This window comes from Triticum aestivum, chromosome 3D, assembly GCF_018294505.1.
Source record: "Triticum aestivum cultivar Chinese Spring chromosome 3D, IWGSC CS RefSeq v2.1, whole genome shotgun sequence".
In the NCBI taxonomy this organism is placed as follows: Eukaryota; Viridiplantae; Streptophyta; class Magnoliopsida; order Poales; family Poaceae; genus Triticum; species Triticum aestivum.
Window position 1 is genome coordinate 421,285,619 of NC_057802.1, and position 15,413 is coordinate 421,301,031.

Sequence of the window (15,413 nt, forward strand, 5' to 3'; positions counted from 1 at the left end):
CACGCCAAGCAGATTCATCAGCCGGCTCAGGGCCTCCAGACCATCCCACTCACGTGGCCGTTCGCGGTCTGGGGGCTGGACATCTTGGGCCCGTTCCCTCGAGCGCCTGGGGGCTACCGCTACCTCTACGTCGCCATCGACAAGTTCACCAAGTGGGCGGAAGTGGAAGCTGTCCGCACCATCCCAGCCGGCTCCACTGTCAAGTTCATCAAGGGCCTCGTGAGACGTTTCGGGGTTCCCAACCGCATCATCACAGATAACGGCTCGCAGTTCACTAGTAACCTCTTCAAAACCTACTGCGCTAACCTTGGAACGCAGATTTACTACGCTTTGGTGGCACACCCCAGGAGCAATGGTCAGGCCGATCGCGCCAACGCAGAGATCTTGAGGGGCCTTAAGACCAGGACCTTCAAGAAGAAGCTCGAAGCCTACGGCAGGGGCTGGCACAACGAGCTCCAGTCCGTGCTGTGGTCCATCCGCACCACCGCCACCAAGCCAACGGGCGAGACCCCATTCTTCCTTGTCTATGGAGCAGAAGCGGTCCTTCCTCACGAGGTCAAGCATCGCTACGCACGGGTCCTGGTGTTTGATGAAGCACAGCAGGACGCCACGCGGGGGATGGACCACGTGCTTGGGGAGGAACGTCGTCGCGAAGCTGCACTGAGGGCGGCAAGGTACCAGCAGGCGCTGTGACGATATCACTGCCGCAACATCCACTCCAGGACGCTCGAGACGGGCGACCTCGTCCTAAGGCGGGTCCTCTCCAGGGAAGGGCTGCACAAGCTCTCACCTATGTGGGAGGGCCCGTTCAGGGTCGTCCATGTCTCCAGGCCTAGCGCCGCGCGCCTGGAGACGCAGGACGGGGTACCCATCCAGAACGCCTGGAACATCCAGCACCTCCGGAAGTTCCACCCATAAAGCAAGGCCCAGTGCCCGTGAAGAAGGCCCAGTGCCTGTGAAGATCGTCGCCCGTGACACTCTCACGTAATAATGAGTGGGGCTGTACACGCCCCGAAGTCTTAGGGGTGCCGGTCTCAGGCCCTGGGGCTCCCTCCCACGCCTAGTGGCAGCACTTAGCTCCGCGCTGGTGAGAAGACTTGAAGACTAGACTAGGTGCCGGACGCGGCTTTTCATTTGCTTTCCGTAGTTGGCTCGCCCTTTTATAATCAAAGTTTGCTTTTGGCGTCCATCGCTGATTTGGTTCTATCGCCTTTTTGTCGCTATTTCCGGCTCTAGCTGGCCTGTGTTCTCTCTCGCACACCTCGCGAGGGGGCTAGGCAGGTGCCCTTGTGAGTTGACTTCCTTCTCTCTGCCTTTCGTCTGCTTTCTCGTGTCTGCTTTATCATGAGGCGCCCTCGTTCGAGCCCAAAATTTGGTGCATCTCTCTTAATCCCTGCCCCTCGGGTACCGCGATACGGAGCGCTGGGTCAAAGCTTGGGCGAACGATAAGTTTCCTAGCGAGCTTCCTAACGAATTTTTTGCAGTTCCTGAGCGACCCCTGAGTCAAGACGGGCACGAGGAAACAAGTGCCTCGTGAAGGGGAGGTTGCCCCAGAGACGCCAAGCTAAGTTATCTCTGCACAGAATAACGACACAACGCGAGATCAACAAACATAGCATAATAGTTAAGGAGCCATGGTTCGATACACGCCCCTCCGGGCCCATGCTGGTTTCGTTTTGATTTAGGAAGGAAAGGAGGAACAAAACAAAAGCGGCCCTCGCCCCCACAGCAGTCCGCGGGGGCAGGCCCTTGGCGATGTTCCGGGCTTAGTCAGACCTGTCCTCGCGCTTCACGGATGCGCGGTGACGAAACGACCCGCTACCTACTTCGAGACGGGCGCGGCGACGCAATGACTGGTCGTAGCCGCCACTGCTGGAGCTGTCGCCGAGGGAGGAGCCACCGTAGCCGGACGAGGCGCGGCCAGCGGGTTCACCCTGCTCCTCACCACGACCATCGCCAAGGCCGAGCACCTCCTCGCCATCGTTCACCTCGGGGCAGCATCCGGTGCAGCGAACGTCTTCCCCGAACACCCTCACATACAGGGTCGCGTCGCCGTCAAACTTGAAGTGGAGGGTGCACCGCCTGCTGAGGCCGCGCGCGCGGGTGAACGTCTGCCAACCGCGGGCCAGAGCTATGTTGCCCGCGACGGAGACCTCGACCGCGATCCAAGAAGCCCGGCTGCAGCAACCGTCTGCCTGCAGCCAGAGCCCGCCCGGACCGGAGGCCGGCAGCTCGTCGGCGAGGAAGCGAGGAAGCTGGAGCCAGCTGCCGGCTGGCAGCTCGTCGGCGAGGAAGCGAGGAAGCTGGAGCCAGCTGCCGGCCGGATCCTCCGACCAGACAACAAACTCAGGCAGCACCTCTGAGGCGTGGAACCGCGGCCGGGGAGGCCGCGCGACCACGGCGCGTCTCCTCTCGTCGGTGGGGCTGCCGCGACCAGAGCGACTCCTGCCACGCGCAGCGGCGCCACCCCGGGAGCCGAGGGCCACGGCTGGAGTCGCGGCGTACTTGCGGGGACAGCCACGTCAACGCTTGGGCGCCGGGGAGCTGGGCCCCTCCCGAGGGGCCTTGCCCTTCTCCACGGTGAAGAACTTCTTTGACGGCGCCATTGCTGCTAGCAGAGGAGCAAGGAGGGAGAAGCAGGCGAATTGCAGAGAAATGGGCGAAGGGGGCTCTTCCCCCCTCCCCATTTATAGCAGGGGAAGGCCAACCGGCGCCACCCATGATCACAGGTAATGACGGTTTTCCTTGCATGTCGTAGGGACTTGGCTAGTCGGGCAGTTGCCGAGGCCACGTGGGGAAGCGGAGACGCCCACGTCCAATCAACCACCACGCGTCGACCGAGGCCACAGGCTTTTGTGGCCCGCAGTGCTCCATGCTTAACCTTTGGCTTCGCCGCGAAGCCAAGCCCGAGCACACCTTGGGCCCAGGGGCTACTTTCGGCGTTCTAGGAACGGGGGTCCCCAGACTTGCCTGCCTGCGGCCCACGGCGTGGCTGTGCTGCCGGCCTGTACGGCCCATCTTCATCAACAAGGCATCCAAGACCCTCGCGAGGGGCCAAGCCTCGCAAGGCGGACGACACAAGACCTCCTCGGGAGCGGCCTCACCAGGCTGCCTCGCGAGGAGCGGAGAAATCAAGGCAGGGCGAACCTCGCGAGCCTCTCGTGACGTGAGCCATGACGATCAAGATCAGGCGGGCGCCAGCACGCGCAGCGTCCATGTTTCCTCTTTGGTGCTAAGGAGGCGAGCGCAGGCGCGGAGTACCGAGGCATCAGGCAAAGGTTTCCATATCAGTGCAACGAGACCAAGACCAGCCAGACGGCAGGACGGAGGTCACCATGGAGCCCAAGACGGCGTCATTACCAAAGCCTTTTGCAGGCGAAGACCGCTTTTGTCAGGATAAGCTGCACTAGTTGTCCCCTTTCAAATTGGCCGTTGTTGGCTCCCTTCCCGCTCAATATTTGGGGAGAGGACTAGGGCCTATATAAGTAGAACTAGCCACCACAATAGGGGCATGTGATCGAGACCCAATCCATAGCCACACACCGAACACAAGAACACCCCAACCTTAGGAGGCTGTTCTTCCCCTTATACTGTTCATCATCAGCCCAAGAGGCAATCCACCACCACCACACTGGAGTAGGGTATTACACCACAACGATGGCCCGAACCAGTATAAATCTTGTGTCTCTGTGTTGCGAGTTCATCGAGTTCGTCCGCGATACCTTAGCGAGCTAGGATGTAGATCGGTAGGAAGGAAATCTCCGCACGCACCCCAGTGTTCGAACCTTGAGGGTTTTGCCTGAACCCGTGATCCGATAGTTTCAAATGAAGACCAAACTCGTAACTCAAATATTCTCCTCCATGATCGGATCCTAGAAACTTTATTTTCTTGTTACGATGATTTTCCACTTCACTCTGAAATTATATGAACTTTTCAAATGTTTCAGACTTATGTTTCATCAAGTAGATATACCCATATCTGCTCAAATCATCTGTGAAGGTAGGAAAATAATGATACCCGCCGCGAGCCTCAACACTCATCAGATCTCATACATCAGTATGTATTATTTCCAATAAGTCAGTTGCTCGCTCCATTGTTCCGGAGAACAGAGTCTTAGTCATCTTGCCCATAAGGCATGGTTCGCAAGCATCAAGTGATTCATAATCAAGTGATTCCAAAATCCCATCAACATGGAGTTTCTTCATGCTCTTTACACCAATATGACCTAAACGGCAGTGCTACAAATAAGTTGCACTATCATTATTAACTTTGCATCTTTTGGCTTCAATATTATGAATATGTGTATCACTATGATCGAGATCCAACAGATCATTTTCATTGGGTGTATGACCATAGATGGTTTTATTCATGTAAACAGAACAACAATTATTCTCTAACTTAAATGAACAACCGTATTGCAATAAACATGATCAAATCATATTCATGCTCAACGCAAACATCAAATAACACTTATTTAGGTTCAACACTAATCCCAAAAGTATAGGGAGTGTGCGATGATGATCATATCAATCTTGGAACTACTTCCAACACACATCATCACCTCGCCCTTAACTAGTTTCTGTTCATTCTGCAACCCCCATTTTGAGTTACTACTCTTAGCAACTGAACCAGTATCAAATGCCGAGGGGTTGCTATAAACACTAGTAAAGTACACATCAATAACATGTATATCCAATATACCTTTGTTCACTTTGCCATCCTTCTTATCCGCCAAGTATCTAGGGCAGTTCCACTTCCAGTGACCATTTCCTCTGCAGTAGAAGCACTCAGTTTCAGGCTTGGGTCTAGCTTTGGGCTTCTTCACGGGAGCAGCAACTTGCTTGCCGTTCTTTTTGAAGTTCCCCTTCTTCCCTTTGACCTTTTCTAGAAACTAGTGGTCTTATCAACCATCAACACTTGATGCTTTTCTTGAATTCTACCTTCGTCGATTTTAGCATCACGAAGAGCTTCGAAATCGTTTCCGTTATCCCTTGCATATTATTGTTCATCACAAAGTTCTAGTAACTTGGTGATAGTGACTAGAGAACTCTGTCAATCACTATCTTATCTGGAAGATTAACTCCCACATGATTCAAGTGATTGTAGTACTCAGACATTCTGAGCACATGCTCACTAGCTGAGCTATTCTCCTCCATCTTGTAGGCAAAGTACTTGTCAAAGGTCTCATACATTTCGATATGGGCATGAGTCTGAAATACTAATTTCAACTCTTGTCTCATATGCTCCCTGGCATTTCAAAAAACGTCTTTGAAGCCCCGATTCTAAGCCGTAAAGCATGGTGCACTAAACTATCAAGTAGTCATCATATCGAGCTTGCCAAACGTTCATAACGTCTGCATTTGCTCCTGCAATCGGTCTGTCACCTAGCGGTGCATCAAGGACATAATTCTTCCGTACAGCAACGAGGATAATCCTCAGATCACGGATCCAATCCGGATCATTGCTACTAACATCTTTCAACTTAGTTTTCACTAGGAACATATCAAAAATAAAACAGGGGAGCTAAACGCGAGCTATTGATCTACAACATAGATATGCTAATACTACCAGGACTAAGTTCATGATAAATTAAAGTTCAATTAATCATATTACTTAAGAACTCCCACTTAGATATACATCCCTCTAATCATCTAAGTGATCACGTGATCCATATCAACTAAACCATGTCAGATCATCACGTGAGATGGAGTAGTTTTCAATGGTGAACATCACTATGTTGATCATATCTACTATATGATTCACGCTCGACCTTTCGGTCTCAGTGTTCCGAGGCCATATCAGCATATGCTAGGCTCGTCAAGTTTAACCCGAGTATTCCGCGCGTGCAAAACTGGCTTGCACCCATTGTATGTGAACATAGAGCTTATCACACCCGGTCATCATGTGGTGTCTCGGCACGACGAACTTTTGCAGCGATGCATACTCAGGGAGAACACTTGTACCTTGAAATTTAGTGAGAGATCATCTTATAATGCTACCGCCAAACTAAGGAAAATAAGATGCATAAAGGATAAACATCACATGCAATCAACATAAGTGATATGATATGGCCATCATCATCTTGTGCCTTTGATCTCCATCTCCAAAGCACCGTCATGATCACCATCGTCACCGACGCGACACCTTGATCTCCATCGTAGCATCGTTGTCGTCTCACCAACTATTGCTTCTATGACTATCGCTACCACTTAGTGATAAAGTAAAGCAATTACATGGCGATTGCATTTCATACAAAAAAGCGACAACCATATGGCTCCTGCCAGTTGCCGATAACTCCGTTACAAAACATGATCATCTCATACAATAAACTTTAGCATCATGTCTTGACCATATCACATCACAACATGCCCTGCAAAAACAAGTTAGACGTCCTCTACTTTGTAGTTGCAAGTTTTACGTGGCTACTACGGGCTGAGCAAGAACCGTTCTTACCTACGCATCAAAACTACAACGATATTTCGTCAAGTATGTGCTGTTTTAACCTTCACAAGGACCGGGCGTAGCCACACTCGATTCCACTATAGTTGGAGAAACTGACACCCACCAGCCACCTGTGTGCGAAGCACGTCAGTAGAACCAGTCTCGCGTAAGCGTGCGCGTAATGTCGGTCCGGGCCGCTTCATCCAACAAAAACGCCGAATCAAAGTATGACATGCTGGTAAGCAGTATGACTAGTATCGCCCAACACCCACTTGTGTTCTACTCGTGCATATAACATCTACGCATAAACCTGGCTCGGATGCCACGGTTGGGGAACATAGTAATTTCAAAAAAATTCCTACGCACACGCAAGATCATGGTGATGCATAGCAACGAGAGGGGAGAGTGTTGTCCATGTACCCTCCTAGAGTGTAAGCGGAAGCGTTATGACAACGCGGTTGATGTAGTCGTACGTCTTCACGATCGACCAATCCTAGTACTGAACGTACGACACCTCCGTGATCTGCACACGTTCGGCTCGGTGACGTCCCACGAACTCACGATCCAGTAGAGCTCCGAGGGAGAGCTTCGTCAGCACGACGGCGTGATGACGGTGATGATGAAGCTACCGGCGCAGGGCTTCACCTAAGCACTACAACGATATGACCGAGGTGGAATATGGTGGAGGGGGGCACCGCACACGGCTTGGAACAATCAACTTGTGTGTCTATGGGGTGCCCCCTCCCCCGTATATAAAGGAGTGGAGGAGGGGGAGGGCCGGCCCTCTACTATGGCGCGCCCTGGGAAGTCCTACTCCCACCGGGAGTAGGATTCCCCCCTTCCAAGTAGTAGGAGTAGGAGAGAAGGAAGGGGAAGTGAGAAGAGAAGGAAGGAGGGGGCTCCGCCCCTCCCCCTAGTCCAATTCGGACTAGGCCTTGGGGGGGCGGCTTGCCCTAGGCAGCCCCTCTCTCTCCCCTAAAGCCCAATAAGGCCCATATACTCCCCGGCGAATTCCCGGCACTCTTCGGTACTCCGATAAATACCCGAACCACTCAGAACCTTTCCGATGTCCGAATATAGCCTTCCAATATATCGATCTTTACGTCTCGAACATTTCGAGACTCCTCGTCATGTCCCTGATCTCATCTAGGACTCCGAACAACCTTCGGTACATCAAAACACATAAACTCATAATACCGATCGTCACCGAACGTTAAGCATGCGGACCCTACGGGTTCGAGAACTATGTAGACATGACCAAGACTCATCTCCGGTAATAACCAATAGCAGAACCTGGATGCTCATATTGGCCCATACATATTCTACGAAGATCTTTATCGGTCAAACCGCATAACAACATACGTTGTTCCCTTTGTCATTGGTATGTTACTTGCCCGAGATTCGATCGTCAGTATCTCAATACCTAGTTCAATCTCGTTACCGCCAAGTCTCTTTACTCGTTCCGTAATGCATCATCCCGCAACTAACTCATTAGTTACATTGCTTGCAAGGATTATAGTGATGTGCATTACCGAGAGGGCCCAGAGATACCTCTCCGATACTCGGAGTGACAAATCCTAATCTCGATCTATGCCAACCCAACAAACACCTTCGGAGACACGTGTAGAGCATATTTATAATCACCCAGTTACGTAGTGACGTTTGATAGCACACAAGGTGTTCCTCCGGTATTCGGGAGTTGCATAATCTCATAGTCATAGGAACATGTGTAAGTCATGAAGAAAGCAATGGCAACATACTAAACAATCAAGTGCTAAGCTAACGGAATGGGTCAAGTCAATCACATCATTCTCTAATGATGTGATCCCTTTAATCAAATGACAACTCATGTCTATGTCTAGGAAACATAAGCATCTTTGATTCAACGAGCTAGTCAAGTAGAGGCATACTAGTGACACTCTGTTTGTCTATGTATTCACACATGTACTAAGTTTCTAGTTAATACAATTCTAGCATGAATAATAAACATTTATCATGATATAAGGAAATATAAATAACAACTTTATTATTGCCTCTAGGGCACATTTCCTTCAAAAATTAGATAGCACAATTCACTAGAATTTGTGAAGGAAAGGCAGGAGCAGCACACGCAACGGGTAAATCGAGCATGCTTAACCGACGTAGCTAGCAAATGGCAAGGTGCTCCTCCAAGATCTGGGGATCGACACGAATGGCAGCCATCGCGATATCATCCACGCATGCAGCCGCGATTTGCTTCTCCGCTGCCAAATGCTCATTGAGATCCTGGCTATACTGCGTGCACCATGGCTTAGGCCGGCGCTTATTTGGTGGAGGGGTCAGTGATTTGGGTGGAAGGTTTCGCGCTCGCGCCAGCGCTCGGGGCATGTGGGATGTGGAAGGAGGAGGAGGAGGATGGGGGTCGGGTGTGGATTACCTGCCTGGATAGACGAGGCCGAGCAGCGTGAAGGAGGTCGCCGACGAGGAGGCGGCGCTGCAAGCAAGGAGTGAAGGTTTCAACTTGGAAAGGAAGGTGGAAAGAGGGGAAATGTGGCTTTTGGTAAGGGGGAGGGGCGGGGAGGTAGATATTTCCGCGGAAGCCGAAAATTTGGAATCGCTTCAGCCAAAAAATTGGCGCGCAAAGTATCATCAGACACGGTCCCTTATTCAGAACTGTGTACGATATGTGGACATCACAAACGATTCAGATAGCTTCACCCGTGTGTGATGAGTTTGAACGTCAAAAGTTCTGGTTCGAATTTCCATGGTTACAGTGGTCATCCACGTCATTGCATAATTTGGGTACACAAAGAAGACTACAGCACACCCACACGTCTTAATCGAGCAAGTTCAACAATTAAACAGAGCTAGCTGACCTAAACATTACTCTAACAAATTAAAGACTGACGCTCTTAATTAAACAAAACAAAGAGTACTACTACGGCTGGTGCTCGTCGATCTCCACCGCCGCTCCATGTCCAGCTCGCGCCCGACGGTCTCCTGGGGAAGGGGCTCCATGGCATCCATCACACCATACTCGGCAAGCATCTCGCCATCCGTGTCCGCCATCTCTTTGGAAAAGGCCGCCACGAGCTGGGCGTGGGCGGACGCGATCTGGGCTTGGACGGGCTCTGTCGTCGCAAGGTATGCGGCGGAGGAACGGACGGCTGCTCGAACGCTCTCGGCGATTGCCAGCTCTTCGGCCGAGGGTTGCCGACCGTTGTCCGAGAAGCTTTGTTTGATTTGTGCGGTGACCACCAGGAGCTGGGCGTGGGCGGCCTCGACATGGTCGTGGGCGGCCTCCATCAGGGCTAAGGCCGCCGCTGCGGAACGGACAGCTGCTGTGCCACTCTCGCCAGTTGCTATCCCCGTTGCAGATGTTGCTGCCGCCACCTGAGAAGCAACAATAGCTGTTTGGGCTGCCTTTGCCGCCCGGTCGCAGATTGCGGCCGCGCTCATGCACCTTGCTAGCACGCGCATGGCGGCTGCGACCGCGCTCTCGCCGGAGTGGGCCACCAAAGTTTCCCTCACGACGCGGGTCCATGTGGCCATCTTTCACCGGCGATGATTGAACAGTGAAATAATATTTGGGGAGCGAGCTGGTGTGCTTGAGACGCCGGCTATGGACTTTAGCCAACGCACCTTCTCGCGTAAGCCATAGGCATACTATACACCGACGGTGCTCCAAAATTTTTTGTGCTGCATCTCACACGGTTGGTGATAATAAATTGTGTGCGATCTACTTGATTTTTCATCTTGATTTGAATTACATAATGAGGTCACAGCGGCAATGGACGGTGTTTGAATTGCTAGACCTTTTATCTAGAGTGAACATGGAACTATATGTGTGTCGTAAAAGAATTGGAATTATTCAGGGTTCGTTTCAACATTTTATATATTAAATTGGTTTTCTAGCCATTTCAGCTGCACAATTCAAAATTAAACTACATGCACATGCTCCGGTGCACCAACATGGGTTGTAAAATCATATATGTGTCCATGGGTTTATGCTTATCTCCCATGCAAGAAATGGGGATAAAATTCGAACACCACGACGCCGTGGCTCTCCGGCAAGCGTCGACGTACTTGCTTTTGTAATTCTAGTAAATCCAAAATTCGTTCGAAATTCATGAAACTTGGCATGCTATCATGGAGCGGCATCAACATGACGTGGTAAAAATTATGTCCCATTTGGGGCAGGTGTGGGTATAAGCTTCTCATAAACCAGAGCTTCTCACAACAAGTGTGATGGTTTCGGTAGGGAACGTTTCACCTTTCTGGACGAAACGATATCTGTTGACTCTTCTCGATTTCAAATTTTTTCCAAGTATCAACATAGAACAACAGGAGTGTTGTGTTAATTTTTGGGATTTTTCGGGGTTCGCTTGGACATTTTTATGCATTAACTGAGTTTTCAGTGCATTTATGTGCATAATTCAAATTTGAACTACATGCACATGCTCTAGTGCATATTAATTGGTTGAAAAATCAAAACAGTGTCCTTGGGTGCATGCTTAGGTCCCATGCAAGAAATGGGAATGAATTTCAAACACCAGGGCACTGTTGATTGCCGGCAAAACATTGAGATGCCTGGTTTTTAAATTCTAGTAAATCCAAAACTCATCTGAAATTCATGAAACTTGGCATGCTAGCATGGAGCGGCATCAACATGCCGTGGTAAAAAATTTGTCCCATTTGGGGTAGATTTGGGTATATGCTTCTCACAAACCAGAGCTTCTCACAACAAGCATGATGGTTTCGGTAGGGAATGTCCTACCTTTCGGTAGGGAATATCCATTGCCTCTTATTGATTTCAAATTTTTTCTCGTGTCAACATAGAACAACAGGAGTGTTGTGTCAATCTTTGTGATTTTTCGGGGTTCGTTTGGACATTTTTATGCATTAACTGAGTTTTCAATGCATTTATGTGCATGATTCAAATTTGAACTACGTGCACATGCTCAGTGCATATAAATTGGTTGAAAAATCAAATCTGGGTCCTTGGGTGCATGCTTAGGTCCCATGTAAGAAATGGGAAGGAATTTCAAACACCAGGGCACTATTGATTGCCGCCAAAACATTGAGATACTTTATTTTTAAATTCTAGTAAATCCAAAACTCGTCTGAAATTCATGAAACTTGGCATTCTATCATGGAGCGGTATCAGCATGCCGTGGTAAAAATTTTGTCCCATTTGGGGCAGGTTTGGGTATATGCTTCTCACAAACCAGAGCTTCTCACAAGAATCATGATGGTTTCGGTAGGGAACGTCCCACCTTTGGGGATGAAACGATATCCATTGCCTCTTATTGCTTCCAAAAATTTTCTCGTGTCAACATAGAACAACAGGAGTGTTGTGTCAATTTTTGTGATTTTTCGGGGTTCGTTTGGACATTTTTGTGCATTAACTGAGTTTTCAATGCATTTATGTGCATAATTCAAATTTGAACTACATGCACATGCTCCAGTGCATATAAATTGGTCGAAAAATCAAATCTGTGTCCTTGGGTGCATGCTTAGGTCCCATTCAAGAAATGGGAATGAATTTCAAACACCAGGGCACCGTTGATTGCGACAATACATTGAGATGCCTGGTTTTCAAATTCTAGTAAATCCAAAACTCGTCTGAAATTCATGAAACTTGGCATGGTATCATGGAGCGGCATCAACATGCCGTGGTAAATTTTTTGTCCCATTTGGGGCAGGTTTGGGTATATGCTTCTCACAAACCAGAGCTTCTCACAACAAGCATGATGGTTTCGGTAGGGAACGTCCCACCTTTGGGGACGAAAGAATATCCATTGCCTCTCATTGCTTGCAAATTTTTTCTCGTGTCAACATACAACAACAGGAGTGTTGTGTCATTTTTTGTGATTTTTTGGTGTTCGTTTGGACATTTTTATGCATTAACTGAGTTTTCAATGCATTTATGTGCATAATTTAAATTTGAACTACATCCACATGCTCCAGTGCATATAAATTGTTTGAAAATCAAATCTGTGTCCTTGGGTGCATGCTTAGGCCACATGCAAGAAATGGGAATGAATTTCAAACACCAGGGCACCGTTGATTGCCGGCAAAACGTTGAGTACTTTATTTTTAAATCCTTGTAAATCCAAAAGTCGTCTGAAATTCATGAAACTTGGCATGCTATCAGGAATGGCACCCGACATGCTGTGGTATTTTTCGTGTCCATTTTGAGAGAAGGCGCACTCGAATAATGACAGCCAACAAAGGCATTTTGAAAAAACAGCTGCCACTTTAATATCTCAAACGTTTGCATAATTCAAACCGTGTGCATTCTGTTAACCATTCACGTGACGCCACGTGTCTTGGTGCCGTGCGGACAGCTGCTTGACCTTGACTGAACGGGAGGCGTGCAAGCACCGTCCGATGCGCAGGCTGACCGAGAGGCGTTCAAGCTGTCCTCGAATGCGCATCCTCACCGGGAAGCGTGCGAGATGTACGCTGTGCAGGCTCACTGGGAAGCGAGCCCTTTGACTTCCATGGCCGCCCGCCTTGCTCGCATCCTCTCCATTAATGGTGCCCAAGCCGCAGTTTACTTCGGTTTTTAAATATAAAACACTCATCGCAAATGTTTTAGTTAGAACACCCGTATGCAAACCGACAGCTTCCCCAGGAAGCCAAGAGAAAATGTGTCGAGCAGGATTTCTGCAGCTCTTGATCGCAAATGTTTTAGATAGAACACTCGTATGCAAAGTGAGAGTAGTGCAGGATTTGTGCATCCCTTCAACGCAAACGGTTGTTTTGGATGACCCGTGTGCAACCACATACAAACAATTTGGTAAGATTTGTCAATCCTTGTAACACTGCGATTTGTCAAAATACGAAGCTAAAAATCACTAGCAGTATCTAATTTTTGCAACTAAAATTCAGTAATCTACTACTGCTACTCCTACTGCGGAGGAGCTTTGTACTAGTTTCGGCTGCCTCTCCTATGCCGAGTGCGCTCAGTAAGAGGCGGAGGAAGAGGAGCCTACCGACGAGCTGGGCAACCACAATACGGTGCCTGCCGCTGTTGCAGCTTCAGTGATGCTCACCTCGAACGCCCTCTGCCGCTCCAGACGACCCCTCTCGAAGCGGTGGTTCTCCTCGTAGATCTCTTGATTCCTCGCCTCTGAGGCAGCGTGTGCCGCGGCCATGGTGGCAGTAAGGCTCTTTGCATGCTCGACGAGGCGCTCCTCCTCCTCCCGCAGGATCTCGGTGTAGCGCGCAAGGTCGCTGACGCACGTGCGGGCATCCACCTCCGCCTCCCGCCTTCGGGCGGCGGTGGCGGAGCGAGTGATGACCCCAGCGGTCGACGGTGGGCTGGCAGCCACGGCGGCCGACGACGGGGTGGCTGCCACGACCACCACTTCCTGCCTTCGAGCCGCGTTGGGGGAGCGGGTGATAGCCACAGTGGCCGGCAGTGGGGTGGCGGCCACGACGGCCACCTCCCGCCTTCGGGCCGCGGCGGCGGAGCGGGCGATGGCCCTGGCTTTCAATGGTGGTGTGGCGGCAACGGCGGCCGGCAACAGCTGCTGACGGGCAGCGGCAGCGGAGCGTGTGGTAGGTGTTCCACACACACCCAATAGGGACGCCACACACACTTCACTACGCCGGGGACTGCGCCGCCGTTGTGGTGTAGCCTCCCAGCTGGAGCTGTCCTCTGATGATGGCGGAGTGGCTGAGCGACGATGATGGACCGGTGCCATTGGGGATTGTGGGAGAAGCAGATGAGATAAGCTATAGGGAGGGAGGGGAAAATGCCACGCATGACTCGCAGGCCGGCCGGTAAGCATTGGGATTTTGGGGGATTTCACCGAGTCGGACAGGAAGCTTGTGCGGGAACCTGAGAGGTTGCACGGGAACGGGCTTACCGATGATTCATTGGCGCCACCGTTTGGCCAAAAGAATGCCCCCGCGTGCTGCGCAAGCTTGCGCTGTAAGCCGTCTGTGGCAGCGGGGTGACAAGATGGGCGAGAGGAGGACGAAAGGCCACGTACACATACGGTTAATACAAAAAATGTTTGCAATTTAATTACCTACTATACCACCGTCCTGGTTTATAAGTATGATTTAACAAATAAAATACGAATGCATGTCGCCAAAGATTATATAGTTGGATTTGTATTTCAACATAGTTTCCAATTATATAATTTTTAAAACATGCATTAACATTTTTTTGGGTTAAATTTGAGGGCAAAGTATGGCACAGAATATAAAGGAGACTATAGACTAGACGGAGGTGGTAGCACGCGGCCGCTCTCTACGCAGCGACGCAACTGTTGGCCGGCTTGTAGGCGACCATTTCCTGCGTGTTCAATTGCTCTATGCGTGTGGTTTCCTCGGTAGGCGTAAGTATTTCCCTCAGTTTTTGAGAACCAAGGTATCAATCCAGTAGGAGACTACACACAAGTCGCCTCGTACCTACAAAAACAAATAAGAACCTTGCAACCAACGCAATAAAGGGGTTGTCAATCCCTTCACGGCCACTTGCAAAAGTGAGATCTGATAGGGATAATAAGATAAATATTTTTGGTATTTTTTATGATATAGATTGAAAGTAAAGATTGCAAAGTAAAATAGATTGGAAACTTATATGATGGAGAATAGACCCGGGGGCCATAGGTTTCACTAGTGGCTTCTCTCAAGATAGCATAAGTATTACGGTGGGTGAACAAATTACTGTCGAGCAATTGATAGAAAAGTGCATAATTATGAGAATATCCAGGCATGATCACGTATATAGGCATCATGTTCGCGACAAGTAGACCGAAATGATTCTGCATCTACTACTATTACTCCACACATCGACCGCTATGCAGCATGCATCTAGAGTATTAAGTTCATAAGAACAGAGTAACGCATTAGGCAAGATAACATGATGTAGAGGGATAAACTCAAGCAATATGATATAAACCCCATCTTTTTATCCTCGATGGCAACAATACAATACGTGTCGTTTCCCTTTCTGTCACTGGGATCGACC